This window comes from Stegostoma tigrinum, chromosome 12 (genome assembly GCF_030684315.1).
Source record: "Stegostoma tigrinum isolate sSteTig4 chromosome 12, sSteTig4.hap1, whole genome shotgun sequence".
Lineage (NCBI taxonomy): Eukaryota > Metazoa > Chordata > Chondrichthyes > Orectolobiformes > Stegostomatidae > Stegostoma > Stegostoma tigrinum.
In genome coordinates, this window is record NC_081365.1 from 67,540,577 (window position 1) to 67,559,270 (window position 18,694).

General features: G+C 43.6%; 1 protein-coding gene across 5 annotated transcripts in view; it reads left to right on the forward strand.

Annotated features, from left to right (window-relative positions):
* Positions 1-18,694, forward strand: part of LOC125457049 (actin remodeling regulator NHS) — a 396,554-nt gene that overhangs the window by 168,961 nt on the left and 208,899 nt on the right. The window lies entirely within an intron of this gene.

Sequence of the window (18,694 nt, forward strand, 5' to 3'; positions counted from 1 at the left end):
TGTGTTCATCCAGCCTCACATTTTATTATCTCAGACTACACTAGAGATTGTTTTAAGAGTAACCGGAACTATGTTGTCAATCAGCAATGAACAAATTGTTTTGATGACCGTACTAAAAGCTGATATGAACATTCGTGGTTCTACTTGCTTTAGCATGTGATGTTGTTTCGTTTTGCAGAAACATGGTCTCTGAATCAACTGTGCCAACGTAATTTATTTCATTACAACCAATAATTGTTTTTGGATAAAATAAACTTTATTTATTGGCCTAAATGATGTCAGGCCAATTCCCTTAACATTGCTGAGATGTGTTTTCCTGCCCACAGCCTTATCTTTTGTTGCATCATTCTTAACTATCACCTCTGAGAATTGGTCAGCATATCCAAAAATTGAGCTATAGGTTTGGATTTTCAGTTTCCCGTAGGTGCAAGGCTGGGTGCAGGCACGCTGGGAAAATAAAGCTCTTTGGCATGTTAGTCTTCCCGCACCTCTTTAACACTCTAAACTTCTTTAAAGGGAGGATAGAATAGCTGACCAGACAGAGTCACATTTCCAATTTTAAGAATGGAAAGAGAGAATGGTCTAGGATTTATTAGTCAGCTATTGGGAGAATAGCAAGAAACAGTTATTTATTCGACCAGTTGATTTAAGATCTTGGCTGTTTTTTAGAAAAAGGATAATCCAACTGAAATGCTGATGTGGTGACAAAAAGCTGCTGTTACTTTTGCAGAGCAGATTAAGTAGCTGAGGAGGGAGTGTTGACTGAGGGCATTTGCGTCAATGGTTGCTCTCCTGCCTACTCCAGCCACCCCTCTCCCCAGGTGACGACAAGTCCAATCAGGTCTGCCATCTACCTTTGAAAATTGCCATCCGAACTAACTCCTGCTTTCAGGCAGCATTGAGTGTTGCTAATTGGGTTCAGCTCTGGTCCACTTAGGCCTTTTGCACATTGACACAGACATAACGCAAGGTTGGGAGATTGAAATTATCCAGATCCCAGGTTCCTGATCCCAGGTTGAAAATCCAAGCTAAGGTCTTGGGTTTAATCCTCGGTTTTTTTGTTACATTAGCTGATACAATCAGCATATTGGGGTGGGTTGCTGAGGGAGGCTTATGGTTGGTATTAGTGATGTAGTTGGGTTGAATAGCCTGGGAGCAGAATGTAAATTAGACCTCCTGCTACATGCAATCACCAAGCTGGAATTGTGCGTGCTTGAGCATTGGGTGAATATGATCAGGCTTGAATTTCGTTACTCTACTAATGCCCACTGTCAAGGTTCATGGATGAAAGAAAGTCCCCCAATGGAATATATGAAGTTGTAACTCGACAAAAGGTAGGGAATGGAAGAAAATTAGCATGTAGTCAGGTCCCCAATCTGTGCTCTCGTCAACCAATCTCAGTAAGAATGGTACAAATGACCACCCTGTTCTGTATTGAAATGATCAACCATGATTCATGCTATTGATCAGGAGTATCAGGAGTCACACAATGCTAGATTATAGCCCAACAGCCTTAGTGAAATGACAAGCTTTCGGAGCGCTGGAATGACCCTATGATCCGTCTAAGATAATCCACTTGTCTAGATTCTAGAGGAGAGCAGGTTTTGTTTTAGTTGTTTGATGCACGAGTCAGCATCTTCCAGAAAGGAAAAGTGAAAAATATTGAAAAAATGGCTGATCATTTAATAAGTGTTTGTGTGCATATGTATACGCATAGGAACAGAAGCTGGTCTTTCAGTTCTTTAGAGCTACTCCAGACATGGCTGACCTGCATCTCAATTCAATTTCCCACTTTTGCTCCATTTCTCTTGAGATCCTTGTTCCATTGGCCAGCTGCAGTCTTTAAAGTTTCAGTTTATCCACCATCCATTAGCTTTCTACATTGAGAAAATGCTTCCTGATTTTATCCTCAAATGACCCAGCTCTAACTTTAAGGCTGTGTTCCTTCATTCCAAGATCAACCACCAGAAGAAATACTTCTAAGTTCCTTTTGTATTTTAAATCTTGCCTCAAATCAGATCGCCCATCAACACTTGAGATAATTCAAGCCAAGTTTATGCAACCATACCTGAACCCTCTCAGTCTTAATATCATATTGATGAGGATACATTTGCACCTCTTCACACAAATAAAGACATGAGTACGTGTATACTCATTTTGGATATATTTTAAGTAAAATCTCTATGGTATACATTCATTATAACATTGCTTCATGGTTAACATGGATCTTCATCTCGATGTATGTGCAGTAAGAAAATCACATGATGTGGCCGGAATACCATCATCAGTGAATGCTTTCAGAATACAGAACTTGGCATTTGTAATGCCAGCTGCTGCCAGCGCACAAAATGAATAAAGCAAACACCTTCAAATTGGCAGCAATATCATGATATTGAAAACACAGATCACACAAAGAGGTTTCAGGAAAATAATCTAATTGTGGGGCTTAGACAAGAGACTTATGACGTAATTTGAACCCCTCGATTAGATTACTGCCTCATAATCAGTCGCAGCTTTCTGGAGATTGCAGAGCACTGTTTGTTTTGTACAGGATTACCCCCATGCAACAATGAAAACATGCACAAGCGAGCAAAGAAACAAACTGAGGGACACCTATTGCATCTATTGACAAACTGAACAGAAACATGCATCTTGGCAGGACAGAGATAGGACTGTATTTGAATCTAATTCTAATTATATAAAAAAAATCCAGTAATTGAATACGTTCCATTATCCATCAATGCATTGCCTTTAACAAGTTATCCAGCCTGGGACTGAGCCATCCCCAGTGAACTTGGACCCAAGGTTTGATCCCTACTTTTTTCGGAGCTGGATGATTACAGTCAATGAGGACTTCTGTGTGCTTGGGGTAGGCAGGAAGAACATCAACTAGCCAGTTTCCAGTCCTCATCACGATCCCTGTTGAAAGGTACATATTATATAAACAGGTTGATGTTGGGGAATGCTTTAGTTTCAGCCTGTCTGGTGGTATAACAGTCTTCAGAGTAATGCGAGATGTCAGATGTGTCACCCCTGCCTCTTGTTAGTCTCAGTAGTTATGCCTAACTAGTCATTGTAACTTGCATGGATTGTTATTAACAATGTCTTATCACTAAGATGAGTGCCTCTGCTTGTTAAAACTCACTAGTAATTCATCCTCCACTACAGTGAACCAAATGGCATCTGACATCCAGTATAGGAATAAGAATTAGTGGCAACGTGCTTATCTATTCGTTAACTGCTGGTCAGAGATAATGGGAACTGCAGATGCTGGAGAATCTGAGATAACAAAGTGTGGAGCTGGATGAACAGAGCAGGCCAAGCAGCATCTTAGGAGCACAAAAGCTGATGTTTCGGGCCTAGACCCTTCATCAGAAAAGGGGATGGGGAAAGGATTCTGAAATAAATAGGGAGAGGGGGGAGGCGGACCGAAGATGGATGGAGGAAGAGATAGGTGGAGAGGGGAGGATAGGTGGGGAAGTAGGGAGGGGATAGGTCAGTTCGGGGAAGACGGATAGGTCAAAGGGGCTCCATTTTCTCCCCCTTGGTCCAGGACCTCCCTACCTATGTCTGTAACACCACCCACGCCCTCCACCTCCTCCAGAGCTTCCAGTTTCCCGGTCCCCAACACGTCATTTTCACCACGGACGTCCAGTCCCTATACACCTCCATTCCCCATGCAGATGGCCGAAAGGCCCTCTGCCTCTTCCTGTCCCGCAAACCCAATGGGTCCCTCTCCACCAACACCCTCATCCGCCTAGCCGAACGTGTCCTCACCCTCAACAACTTCTCTTTTGATTCCTCCCACTTCCTACAGACAAAGGAGGTGGCCATGGGTACCCACATGGGCCTAAGCTATGCCCGCCTCTTTGTAGTTACGTGGAACAATCCCCCTTCCGTACATACACTGGCGCTAAACCCCACCTCTTCCTCCATTACATTGATGACTGTATCGGCGCCGCCTCTTGCTTCCAAGAGGAGCTCAAACAGCTCATCCACTTCACCAATACCTTCCACCCCAACCTCAAGTTCACCTGGACCATCTCCAACACACCCCTCACCTTCCTGGACCTCTCTGTCTCCATTTCAGGCAACCACCTAGAAATCGATGTCCATTTCAAGCCCACCGAGTCCCACAGCTACCTAGAATACACCTCCTCTCGCCCACCTTCCTGCAAAAATTCCATCCCCATTCCCAATTTCTACACCTCCGCCGCATCAGCTCCCAGGATGAGGCATTCCACTCCTGTACATCCCAGATGTCCTCATTCTTCAAGGACCGCAACATTCCCCTGCGCTGGTCGAGAATGCTCTCGACCGTGACTCCCGCATTTCCCACAACTCATCCCTCACACCCTGCCCCCGGAATAACAACCAAAAGAGAATCGCCCTCGTCCTCACATACCACCCCAACAACCTCCAGATACAATGTATCATCCTCCAACACTTCTGCCATCTACAATCCGACCCACCACCAAAGACATTTTTCCATCCCCACCCTTGCCTGCCTTCCAGAGAGACCACTCTCTCCGGGACTCCCTTGTCTGCTCCACACTCCCCTCCAACCCCACCACACCCGGCACCTTCCCCTGCAACCATAGGAAGTGCTCCACTTGCCCCCACACTTCCTCACTCACCCCCATCCCAGGCCCCAAGAATACTTTCCACATCAAGCAGACGTTCACCTGCACATCCGCCAATGTGGTATACTGCATCCGCTGTACCTGTTGAGGCTTCCCCTACATTGGGGACCGCTTTGCAGAACACCTGCGCTTGGTTTGCAATAATCAACTGCACCTCCCAGTCGCGAACCATTTCAACTCCCCCTCCCATTCCTTAGATGACATGTCCATCCTGGGCCTCCTGCAGTGCCATAATGATGCCACCCATAGGTTGCTGGAGCAGCAACTCATATTCCGCTTGGGAACCCTGCAGCCTAATGGTATCAATGTGGATTTCACCAGCTTCAAAATCTCCCCTCCCCGACTGCATCCCAAAACCAGCCCAGCTTGTCCCCGCCTTCCTAACCTGTTCTTCCTCTCTTATCCCCTCCTCTCACCTCAAGCCACACCTCCATTTCCTACCTACTAACCTCATCCCGTCCCCTTGACCTGTCTGTCCTCCACGGACTGACCTATCCCCTCCCTACCTCCCCACTCATACTCTCCTCTCTACCTATCTTCTCCTCCATCCATCCTTGGTCTGCCTCCCCCTCTCTCCCTATTTATTTCAGAATCCTCTCCCCATCCCCCTCTCTGATGAGGGGTCTAGGCCCGAAACATCAGCTTTTGTACTCCTGAGATGCTGCTTTTTTCTGCTGTGTTCTTCCAGCTCCACACTTTGTTGTCTCGTTAACGGCTGGTGGTTTCATAGGACAAACGACAATAAATGAGCAGATACCTGGTGAGAACTGGAAGGCAGAGCTATGTCTCTTCACACCTTCAAGTAAAGTGCTGATGCTTACACTTGTATCTCAAGCATAAATAACTCACACAATTGATAAGGTTCCTGGATGTGCACAGAATCATACTTTTGCATTGGTACATTGAGGTCAGAAGGAGAGATAACTAAAGGGATGGCGATTCAATAAAGTGTAAGAGTTTTCATTCAGCATGCAAGAATGAAATCGATTTTTAAACAAGATTGCCTGTAAAAATGCCTCCTGCTCAGGACCAGAAGAAGTCAGAATACAATGCCCACAGGGATTTCCTAACAATATTTCTTTCTTTCACATCAGAGTGATAAGCTGAATGTTACACTGTCATTCTGAAGGTGCAAGTTGTTGGCCACTCTCTGCAGACCGCACAAGCCAACAGTTAAGGACAATAATTTCTGGATGACTTTATCAGATTTATTGGCAAAGAATTTTGTGAATAACCAATCATAATCATTTGACAGGAAAACATGGCTGTTCCATGCCACTCGTCCCTGCTTTCAATCTGGCTGTCTCGTCTAATGATGCGTCCCAAACTGTGTGCTTGATAAGGAAGCCCTTTATGACCTGGCTGCCTGTTTAGTATTAAATTTTCATTGATGCTGAAGAAAAGCTTAAGCTGGTGGGATACTGAGTCAAGTGAGACAGCTGCTCAGCGTCATTTAGCTTTGGCCCATGTGGAAAGCCACCTTGACATTAAACCATGAGAGAGGTCAGCCTAGGGTGAGACAACCTGCTCATCATGCAGCAAGTTTTTCAAATCAGATTTTATCTGAAAGCTGATCTCACAAGCATAGAAATTAAGCATGGGCATGAAAACCTTGCTTCAGTTTTTGGTGTTGGAAATGTATTTATGTTTTCAATCAAAAGCAACGCAGAATTGGCTACGTGTATGTTGCTGTGTCAGGTAAGTAGGATCGCACAAGTTCAAGCAGCTACTGCAGCTGGAGCTGGGATGTATAAACAACTTGGATGCAGCCACGAGTGAGTATCCACTCAGCCGAGATCCCCCGCCAAGCCAACAGTCAGCTGTCACCTTCATTTGGCTTTTTGAACTTTGCTCCAAAATACAGACTGGGCATGTTCAGATTAGCAAGAGCACAGCTTCAAATTTAGACCAGCTATGTATGTTCACCTTCTGCAGAGGTACAACATTGGCAGTTGTTCTTTTCAATCTCAATGGGAGCACTTGTGTAATATTATGGGAGACTGTTTGATCTTCTACACGCAATCTGGGCTAGAGCAGTTCTGTTGGTGTTGCAGCTGAAGGAGACCATGGGTTAGAAATTACTTCTATGTTCGTGCACAATTTACCAAATTTGGATTTGAGTATTTGGTATTTAACAATTATACAAAATTCTGTTTGGTATTAATAATGAAGAATGATAAAAAGGACATATCTTCAAAGCTGCCGGGGCAGGTCACAAAGCAGTCAGAGTGTCGATGTACATCCAACTCTCAGTGGAGGAACAACACATTGAGGAGGTTTTCTGGGCTGATAGCCAAGGCTCACTGGATTGCAAGTGTGGAAAATATTGCAGCATCAGGCAAATTAGGACACGTAACAGGAATTGAGCCTGTTTGAGTTATTCATATTTTCCGTACCTATATGATCTGGTGCAAATACTCAGATACAATCAAATCTATCCCATCTACCCTTGTGATGCTTCCATAGAATCCCTACTGTGTGGAAACAGGCACTTCGGTCCATCAAGTCCACACTTCATCTTGGACACTGTACATGCATAAATGGCAAATATGTGCAGATATACTTACAAAACTAAGATGACACAGCTCTTCTAATTGCGTTGATTTGTCTATGAAAAATGCAATCATTGATAAATTTTTGGAAATCAAAAGATATGGGGATACTGCAGGAAGATAGAGTTGAGACACCTCTAGATAAATGGTGGAATAGGCTGAAAGGGCCAATTGGCCTATTCCACATATGTTCATAGAAAACTCTTTCTGTGTACTTACACAAAACCATGGCCCATCATTCCTGCGCATGTGATATACATTAGCTCCCAGTTAAACAATTCTGGTCTCCCTGCAGTAGGAAGGATATCATGAAACTAGAAAGGGTTCGGAAAAGATTTGCAAAGATGTCACCAGGCTTGGATTGGCGAGGCTGAATAGGCTGGGACTATTTTCTCTGGAATGTCGGAGGCTGAGGGGTGACCTTATAGAGGCTTATGCAATCATGAGGGGCATGGATAGGGTAAATAGAAAAGGCTTTTATTTCCCAGGGAGGGGGAGTCCAAAACTAGAATGCATAGGTTTAAGATGTGAGACGAAGGATTTCACAGGTACCTAAGGGGGAACTTTTTAATGCAGAGGGTAGAGTGTGTGTGGAATGAGCTGCCAGAGGAAGTGGTGGAGGCTGGTACAATCATAACATTTAAAAGGCATCAGGATGAGTAGATGAATTGGAAGGTTTTAGAGGGATATGGGCCAAATTTTGGCAAATGGGACTAGATTGCCTTAGGATATTTGGTAGGCATGGACAAGTCGGATCAAAGGGTCTATTTCTGTGTTGTGACTCAATGACCCTAAGCAGTGCCTCAGTTAGAAAATTCATATGAGGCTTTGTGAGGGGTAGGTCATGCCTTACAAACCTTATCGAGTTTTTTGAGGATGTGACTAGTAAGGTTGATGAGGGTCAAGCTGTGGATGTGGTGTATATGGACTTCAGTAAGGCATTTGATAAGGTTCCCCATAGAAGGCTCATTCAGAAGGTCAGGAGGAATGGGATACAGGGGAACTTAGCTGCTTGGATACAGAATTGGCTGGCCAACAGAAGACAGCGAGTGGTAGTAGAAGGAAAATATTCTGCCTGGAAGTCAGTGGTGAGTGGGGTTCCACAGGGCTCTGTCCTTGGGCCTCTACTGTTTGTAATTTTTATTAATGACTTGGACGAGGGAATTGAAGGATGGGTCAGCAAGTTTGCAGACGACACAAAGGTCGGAGGTGTCGTTGACAGTGTAGAGGGCTGTTGTAGGCTGCAGCGGGACATTGACAGGATGCAGAGATGGGCTGAGAGGTGGCAGATGGAGTTCAACCTGGATAAATGCGAGGTGATGCATTTTGGAAGGTCGAATTTGAAAGCTGAGTACAGGATTAAGGATAGGATTCTTGGCAGCGTGGAGGAACAGAGCGATCTTGGTGTGCAGATACATAGATCCCTTAAAATGGCCACCCAAGTGGACAGGGTTGTTAAGAAAGCATATGGTGTTTTGGCTTTCATTAAAAGGGGGATTGAGTTTAAGAGTCGTGAGATCTTGTTGCAGCTCTATCAAACTTTGGTTAGACCGCACTTGGAATACTGCGTCCAGTTCTGGGCGCCCTATTATAGGAAAGATGTGGATGCTTTGGAGAGGGTTCAGAGGAGGTTTACCAGGATGCTGCCTGGACTGGAGGGCTTATCTTATGAAGAGAGGTTGACTGAGCTCGGTCTCTTTTCATTGGAGAAAAGGAGGAGGAGAGGGGACCTAATTGAGGTATACAAGATAATGAGAGGCATAGATAGAGTCGATAGCCAGAGACTATTTCCCAGGGCAGAAATGGCTAGCACGAGGGGTCATAGTTTTAAGCTGGTTGGTGGAAAGTATAGAGGGGATGTCAGAGGCAGGTTCTTTACGCAGAGAGTTGTGAGAGCATGGAATGCGTTGCCAGCAGCAGTTGTGGAAGCAAGGTCATTGGGGTCATTTAAGAGACTGCTGGACATGCATATGGTCACAGAAATTTGAGGGTGCATCCATGAGGATCAATGGTCGGCACAACATTGTGGGCTGAAGGGCCTGTTCTGTGCTGTACTGTTCTATGTTCTATGTTCTATATCTGAATTTTAAAATCACTCTCTCGCTATCTCTGTTATGTCATATAAGATCATGTGTTCATTCAATTCTGGCCAATAGCATGTCCTCAAATTTAATCATTCCACCTTTGATGGCCATTGCCTTTACCTTGGGTTCTCAACTTGCTAAATTTTCTTCCTAAAACTCTTAACTTCTCTACATGTTTTCTTTTTTATGATGCTCATTAAAACTTGGATCTTCAAACAAGGTTTTGCTTTCTGATGTAATAGTGTATTAGATATCAAATTTTGTTGATGGCATTTTCTGACATTGAAAGAGCCTACATAAATGCAGATTGTTATTAATTTTATTCTTTTGTTTTTGTCTGATATGTATGCTCAGTCATGAGCTGTTCTGGCTGCAGCTTCTCCCATTCCATTTTGATTTGGGTCTTGGACAACTTTGGTCAGACTTTGAAGTGAACTGTGCAGCTTGACTTAAGCTCTAAATTGGTACACTTTGTGATTAACCTTTTGAGCATGCTTCCATATGCCCTAAACCCAGCATTCCTTGCTCCCCTACTTCTCAAAGCAATTTCCGTCCTTGTTCATGCATGGTTTTTATGGGATATGGGATATTTCCTGTGCTGCACTACACAAGGAGAAACCAAGACCTTCACTGTTATTTTCATACCTATGACCAAGACATTTCAGAAATAAAATTGCAGATCAGGCTCTTATCTGGCATTGATGTGCCTTCAGAAGTGCCTGTTGGAGCATATGTAAGATCAGATATTCGATAGCATGCTCCTCCTCAGATGCATTGCTGATTGGCTCAGTAAATCTTGCAGTAGGCAGAGATGGAGTGCACTACAAGTCAGGAATAAGGCCTTTGGTCATTTGTCCTCATAGCTGCTTCAGGTGTTAAACAATGGTGTTAAACATTGTTAGATAACACCTTGTGATGTTTTACTGTGCAAGGTCTTCCTGCAGTAACACATTGAGAGTTTTAGATGATATCAGCAATGACAAATTCTAGCTGTCATCAAACAAATCCTAGTTTGTCCAGAAGCAAGGCACACTTCATTTTTATTGCGTGTCACATAGAACTGTTATTCCTTTCAGGTAAAATACAATCAAAAGCAGAATTGCAAAGCCAAGCTGGAAAGGCAGCCCAGTTTGGGTGCTGCCTGTTCTTTCTGGGGCTTAAATAGCCTCGAATGGGAAGTGGGAATAAAAACTAACCAAATGAACCTTTCAGTTGTTCATTTCTGTCATGAGGACATGTGGATATCAAGAATGTTGGGTTTGAATATGTGAGACAACCAAATGTAGAACGCCCACTCTTCATGAACTGACAAACCAGACGCTTTTGTAAAAAAATGTCAACATTCCAGTTGCCTTGTGGGAAATATTTATTCGATGACATGTTCTATTTTCCCCAGAACCATTTTGTCTTATCTATTAAAAACATGATTATGTGTGAGAATGAGCAGTCTTGTACAAACAAGAGGAAAGCTTCAATATAAGTCAACTCAAAAATCTGCGAGTGAGGGTAATGGGTTAACAGGACCACAATGAGAGTACACAATAGCACTGTGTCACTTTAAACTGTGTTAGTCGGCCTGTGATGTCTGGACTACCATTTATCAGTGAATGAAGTTGAGTCTGACAGAATTTAGACGTGTTGACAGACCTCCGATCTCTGCAAAACCAACTAGTCAGCTGGAGAGACAGCTTACAGTTCCACTCACAAAAGACTGATTTCAAAATGCCAGACAGTCATTTTTTTCTGTTTTTATTCACAGCATGAGGGTGTCGCTGGCTCGGCAGCATTGATTGCCTATCCCTACTTGCCCGGAGGACAAATGGGAAATGGAACTAGATTTTACAAAAGCCTCCGCTTGGTTTCCCCGATGTAGACGAGGCCACAATGGGAACAGCGGATACAGTATACCACATCAGCAGATGTGCAGGTGAACATCTGCTTGATGTGGAAAGTCTTCTTGGGGCCTGGGATGGGGGTGAGGCGCGAGGTATGGGGGCAGGTGTAGCACCTCCTGTAGTTGCAGGGGAAAGTGCCAGCTGCGGTGGGGCTGGAGGGGAGTGTGGAGCGGACAAGGGAGTCACGGAGAGAGAGTGGCCCCTCTGAAAAGCAGACAATGGTGGGGAGGGAGAAATATCTTTGATGGTGGGGTTGGATTGCAGATGGTGGAAGTGCCGGAGGATGATGTGTTGTATGCGGAAGTTGGTGGGGTGGTACGTGAGGATGAGGGGGATTCTCTTTTGATTGTTATTGTGGGAGGGGGTATGAGGGATGAGTTGCGGGAAATGCGGGAGAGGGGAAACCAAGCGGAGACTTGGGGACTGCTTTGCAGAACACCTGCGCTTGGTTCGCACTAAACAACTGCACCTCCCAGTCGCGAACCATTTCAACTCCTCCTCCCACTCCTCAGATGACATGCCCATCCTGGGCTTCCTGCAGTGCCACAACGATGCCAACTGAAGGTTGCAGGAACAGCACCTCATATTCCGCTTGGGAACCCTGCAGCCCAATGATATCAAAATGGACTTCACAACCTTCAAAATCTCCCCTTCCCCCAACCACATCCCAAAACCAGCCCAGCTTGTCCCCACCTCCCTAACCTGTCCTTCCTCCCACCTATCCCCTCCTCCCACCTCAAGCCCCACCCCCATTGCCTACGTACTAGCCTCATCCCACCCCCTTGATCTGTCCAACCTCCCTGGACTGACGTATTCCCTCCCTCACTCTCCACCTACACTCACCTTTACTGGCTCCATCCCCGCCTCTTTGGCCTGGCTGTCTCCTCTTCACCTATCTTCTCCTCTCTCCATCTTCTATCCGCCTCCCCCTCTCTCCCTATTTATTTCAGAACCCCCTTCCCCTCCCCCATTTCTGAAGAAGGATCTCGGCCTGAAACGTCAACTTTCCTGCTCCTCTGATGCTGCTTGGTCTGCTGTGTTCATCCAGCTCTACACCTTGTTATCTCAGATTCTCCAGCATCTGCAGTTGCTACTATCTCTTTTTCTTTTGAATGTTGTCTAAACAGGGACTGTAAAGCCCAAACATAATCTCTTAAGACCTGCACTCTGCTATTCCAAGAAGCACATTTGAAGGGTTCTGTTCTCTTTGTACAAGATATAAATGTTGTTCTGATTGTGTAGTTTGAGATTTGAAAAATAGCTGTGTTTACTTTAAGGCTGTTTATGGGTTATAGAAGTGATCACGTCACAATATAGCAGTGTACTGGCCCACCCACAAGCATCTCAATTTAATCATTGCAAGCTGCCTGGTTGGTGAAGAGTGTGAGCTCTGTACGTCGTCCACACACTTTTGGGTGCAATGGGATCATTCATTCCCCATGGCAACAAAAGCAGAGGATACATTGACTTCTTTTGGTGACGTTATTTGAAGTGGAGCCAGGCTGGTGTGGCTTACTAACCGAGAGATCAAAGTTTCTTCTGATTTCAGATTTACAGGCTTCAGGCCAGAACTGTGTGAATGCAGTCAGCCCAGTGTGGTTCTGTGCTGATGCTATCATATCCTTTCGCAAAAGAGTTACACTGTACATTTTTAGGGACAGGAGAAATCCATGCACTCGTTCTGTGTTAATGAGGATACCACTGCACATTGAGAGCTCAGTGAAATTAATGGCACAGACTTCATTTCCAGCAGTCATTTAGCCTGTGGATCGAATTGTCTCCAACGTAACACAGTTGGCATCGAGCAGTGGAAAGCAAGTACAAACAGGTTGATACACTGGAAGGTTTTATGATCTGATCCCTGAGAAAGGGAGATCTGCAGGATTTCAGAACACGCTTGATATTCACATTTAGCTCAGAGCTGAGAGCTGCATGGTTATATTCAGCGTTGTGTCCTAGATCATTCTTCCCGCTGGGACACCGGCAACACTATTAACTTGATAGGTAGAGTGCGCTGATTGAATAAAAGTAGGAGGCCTATTGATGCTCTGGGTTGGCAAATAATATGGTTATCCCTGGTTAAAATTCAGAAATATGCAGGCATACCATTGGAGTTACTAGAACTTTGGTTATGTCTGACAAGTGTATTGGTTGTCTAGAAGTGGATGAATGATGTTTGGAAGAATGGTAGGTAACCTACATCCTCACTAAGTGCTTTACTAGGTGGGAGGGTGTAAAATTTGGTGCCACACCTCTGGGCACTGTTTCTGGTGTCTGCTAGGCATCAGGAGATCCCAGCTTAAGTTACCTTCTCAACCTGTTCATACTTGCTTTCCACTGTGTAGAGGACAGCTCTAAGCTGGTGGTGAGCAAGGAAGGTGCCTCTTCTCCCCTATGTGCACTAGACAGCCTCCCACTTCAAGATGTGCATTTTTGCCTTCTCCCTTGCCCTGTTTTCCAGGGACTGCCAGACCGGCTTCATCAAAGAACTAACCAGGTCCTCTCCACTTTTCTTCACATTTGATTCTTATCACTAATTCCCATTGAGTTCTGGGTACAGTTCCAGAAGTGGCCATTGGCTCCCAGTGGCACTGCTGGGACTGGAAAGCTGCTGGCCATTTGATTGACTCACAGCTCTGGGGCTGGGGCTTCTCCCTCAGTTGGGGTCAAAGTTATGGTACACTCATTTAACTGCACAACAGCTGCAAGATGAACTGCCCAAGTAAGGTGCACTCACTCCTAACATTTTCACTGGGTGTGTAGACCCTGCGTCCTGCAAAAAATCCAACCCACTGCGTGCAGTCCAAATAAGGCTTCTGTGCAGACTCCTCGCTAACTTGCTTAGAGATCCTTAATAGGTATTTTACAGTGTAAAGCTCTGAATCAATCAGAAGAAAGCAATGCTCTAGACAGTATCTTCATTTGTATGTTACATTGTATTTTACATGAAGTACATACCTGATACTTAAAATGCTTTAGTTAAAATAGAATTTTAATGTTTACGGTGTGTTTTTTCTGGCCCCATACTCACCTGGTATTGGCACATATCTATTGGCTCTGTTGGGCTGGTTAAAACAGCACCAGTAATGGGTTTAATGAGGTTCCATTTAAAGCAGCTGTTAAAATGGGTCTTAAGGGAGTGATCTAAATGTACTACATTCATGCATTTTAGTTCTAATAGTTCACTAGATGGTTTTAGTAGCTTACCACGAAGCTGCAGCTGATATTCAGGAACATTATGCAAATGGGGTGCGAAGCAGTATGAAAAGTATGTTCTCTACTACTGGTTTTAACAAATCATACGATAGATTAGACGCTAGTCCAGAAACTAGTCCAATTTTCACCAAAAAGCCTTTCAAACTAATGGTGCATGACAAACAAGAGCACATTCTGGTTAATGTCTGCCATCCTGAGAAAGATTATTTATTCCTACTGTCTGTTTTCAGTCTGTTAACCATTATCAATCCATACTAGCATATTTACCTTCAATTCCATGCACTGTAACTTTATTTACTAACTTCCTGTTTGGAACCTTATCAAGAGCCATCTGAAAATCCAAGTACACTGCATACAGTACAACAACAAAGAGATTATGTTGTATTTATATGAGACACCAGTTTAGCCTTCACTGCAATATTGCATTGAGTTCCAGAAAGATGTGAATGCATTAGAGAGAGTGCAGAAGAAATTTACAAGAAAACTTCCAGGGATGAGGACTAGATTGGAGGAGTTGGAAATGTTCTTGAAGAGAAGGCTGAGAGGACATTTGATGTAACTATTGAAGGTCATGAGGCATGTGGAAAGTGTAAATAGGGAAAGGATATTCCCACTCATGAAAAGATTGAGAATGAGAGGGCACAGAGTTGGGGTAGTTGGTTAAAGAAACAACAGAGATATAAGGAAAATATTTTCATGCAGCAAGTGTTAGGGTCTGGAATGCACCACAGGAGTATATTTGGAGGCAGATTCAATAGAGGCATTGAAAAAAAGAATGAGATGGTTGTTTGGAAAGGAACAATACACAGGTTATGGAGAATGGTATGAGGTGAAGTACTCAATTGGAGAGCCGAATGGCCTCCTCCTGTGCTATAACAATTCTGTGTTTCTGAGAGTTTCTGTACGGGAACTGCATGTGGATGTCGATTTGAGAAAGGGCTCAGGCTTTGCTGAGCTTTCCTGTTTGCGAGAGTTACTTGCCAAAGCTTGTATACAGATAATGGGAACTTAAACAAAGCACTGGAACCTGGCAGGTGCCTTGAGGTGGGGAGGGAAGAAAATTTGTGAGAAAAGAATTAACTGCTTAACAGAGTGAGTTAGTGCTGAGTACGTCAGATTGTTTTACTAAACAACATGTTTATCTGTGTGGGTGGATAAGAATGTAAGATAAAGCCGCTAAAATGTTGTCAATGGAGCAATATCTTGTTTGTCTGATAGCTGTCTCATTTCAGGGATACGAATATGCGTTTGAATTGGATTCATTCACTGTTACTGACTTGGGTTACTGATGGCTGTGACATCTTATGGGGAGATGAGGAGGAAAATATGTCTTTTGATAAATTTGGAATTATTGCCTTTTTTTTGAAGAACAGGTATTAATGCTCAGAATTCCACCTGAGTGTCATTTCATAGGCAAATAATCTTCCATTCACGTTTAATTTCACAAATGTGGATTCGGGTTATTCACCATGTCCTTTAGGATGGGAACAGTTAATGTGAGGCTTTCAGTGGATTACCAGTCACCGATTGTCATTCAAAGTTAGTAATTTTCCCCTTTGACTGCAAATCTTCATTACTCAATGAATGGTTATTGGTGCTTTTACGGGACGCTCCAAGCCTATGGTGACAAATTTAAGCCCTTCTTTTGTCATTTTCTTTGGCTTGTTTAGTGAGGTTAACACCTTGGTACCATTTCACACTGAGTGAAAGGAGAAAATTGTAAAGTCCATTTTAATCTTTGTTCCTGTTCCTTTTATAAACCTACCTATCCTAATACACAGCTCTGAAGAAGTGTAATATCCGAAACATTGACTGGTACTTTACTCCAGTTGCTGCCTGGCTTGCTGTGTTATTCTAGCCTGCCATTTGTCTACTTTGGAATCCAGCATTTGCAGTTCTTTTTTTGCCTCTAATACACCAAAGCCTGGGTAGCTGGATACTGAGGCCAAGAAGGTGATTGGCAAGCTGCCGGTTATTGACTGCACTCACCACCGTCTTTCTGGGGATTTGAGCACAATATCTAGGCTCATAATCCGTGTTGGACACAGAGCTGCCATATTTCTGACCTGAGTTTAAACCAAGGCCTCTTCACATGAATGTAAGAGATCCCATGACAGTATTGCAAAGATATCCCCCCAATATTCTTGCCAATATCTATTCCACAACTAAGAGCTAATTGCAGACTTTTGTGATCATTTTCTAGTTTATGGAGCCTTGCTGTATGCAAACAGCAGGGATATGCATATTCTAGAATTGTGTAAATGCAGGTTTTTTATTGGGGGGGGGGGGTGCGCCGCAGTAGTGGTTGAATTTCTACCCAGTTAGTGTCACTCCTTTCCGAGTATCCACACAATCGCATTCCTGACACTGGGGTACTGAGGATTACAACCTGGTAACAGTCACTGGTGATCCCACTTCTGGCTATCAATAATGGAAATATTGCAACAAGTTTGTTTTTCCCACCTCCTGGCACAATCTTTAATTTCCGTTTGATAAAATTAAAATCCCATGCAGGCTCCAAGTTTGAAATAAAAACAGACTGTTCTGAAGAAGAGGCACATCAGACTTGAAACGTTCAGAGATAGTAGGAACTGCTGACACTGGAGAATCTGAGATAACAAGGTGTGGACCTGGATGAACACAGCAGGCCAAGAAGCATCAGAGGAGCAGGAAGGCTTACATTTTGGGCCTGGACCCTTCTTCAGAAAAATTTTCTGAGTAATTTTCTGAAGGAGGGTCCATACCCGAAACGTCAGCTTTCCTGTTTCTCTGATGCGGCTTGGCCTGCTGTGTTCATCCAGGTCCACACCTTGTTATCTTAGACTTGAAATGTTAATTCTGTTTCCCTCCACAAATGCTGCCAGACCTGCTTGAGTTTCTCCAGCATTTTGACTTTATCTTCAATTCTTAAACAATAACAGAAGTTGCTGGAAAAGCTCAGCAGGTCTGGCAGCATCTGTGAAAAGAAATCAGAGTGAACGTTTCGGGTCTGGTGACCCTTCCTCCGAACTGGTTTCAGTTCTTCCGTTTTTGTTTCTCATTCTCTCTAGCCTGTTTACTGAGAACCTGAAGCATTATTTGTCGAAGGCTGCAGCACCAGAAATCTGACATCATTAGACTGTCACTGTTAGCAGTAAATGAGACCAATATTGATAGATGGCAACTCAATATCCTAATTAGTCAGAGTTACACAGTCTCTGGGGGTTTGTTCAGCTCATGTTGCAGCTGATATTAGATTTTAACTTTCATTAAGAAAAACACATGTCTAAAGAATATCGTTATCAGAGATAACAGCATTATTGAAACCTCTTTTTAAATCATGTACCGATATCAAACAATTGAAATAATGGTCTGTAAGAAGGTTATTTGATCCCATTCTGTGTTTGCTTGAAATCTGTTGCCATGGTAAAATTGTGCCCAAACCTTAAGTCCTTAGATTGTCTCATTTCAGTGAGTCTTAAACAGGGATTCTGTTGCCGCATACACTTTACTGAGAAGAAAAAAAAGATGTTAAATTGTGTCAGATTAATCTGAGACCTTTCACCCGTCTCTAAGAGACTGTAATGGAGTTGGGCAAGTGCCAATTGATGGCCTTGAACTGCCAATACAAATACAGTTACTGTACTGTATACAGTGGGTTAGCAAACATATTAAATACTCACACAGGCTGGGAGCGAGTCTTTAATTACACAGCACAAGTTGCAGTAAGAATAGAACCATCAGGTTGTTATGAGCCAACCCTTGACTTTCCAAACAGTACAAATTAAATCTCAGCAACCCATTTGTAAGTGCTTGTGAACTTAGTGCTTAATTGGACTGCTGGTGCCAAGCAGCTCTGGCATCTGTTCCTGTACTACTAAACTGTTTTTGTTTATCTGTTTATTTTGTGTCTGCATGTCTCTGGTCCTGCCCCCTCGAGTTATGGCAATAATTTCTCCAGATGCCTTGACCTCTTGGATTCTTCAAAACAAATGTGTAAAGTTTGACACTAAATGGGAAATGTTGGATGAAGAAATACACCCATTTATGTATTCCTACTTTTCACACCCCCCTTCCTCAGGACGTTGGCTCATTACGCGTTTTAAGTCTGCGGGTACTTGACCACTCCCAGATTCTGTCCAAAGTGGTCACTCATCATGTGTGGAGTTAAATATTGTCATGTGGAGAATATCTCAGTTGAGCCTATCCTCATATAATCCTGATATTCACACTTAGCACTGGGTGCTGCTAGGTAATGAACAAAACCATGAATCCTGGTTTGATTTTACCTTCCCTAAGACTTTGAGCCTTGCTCTCACCACACA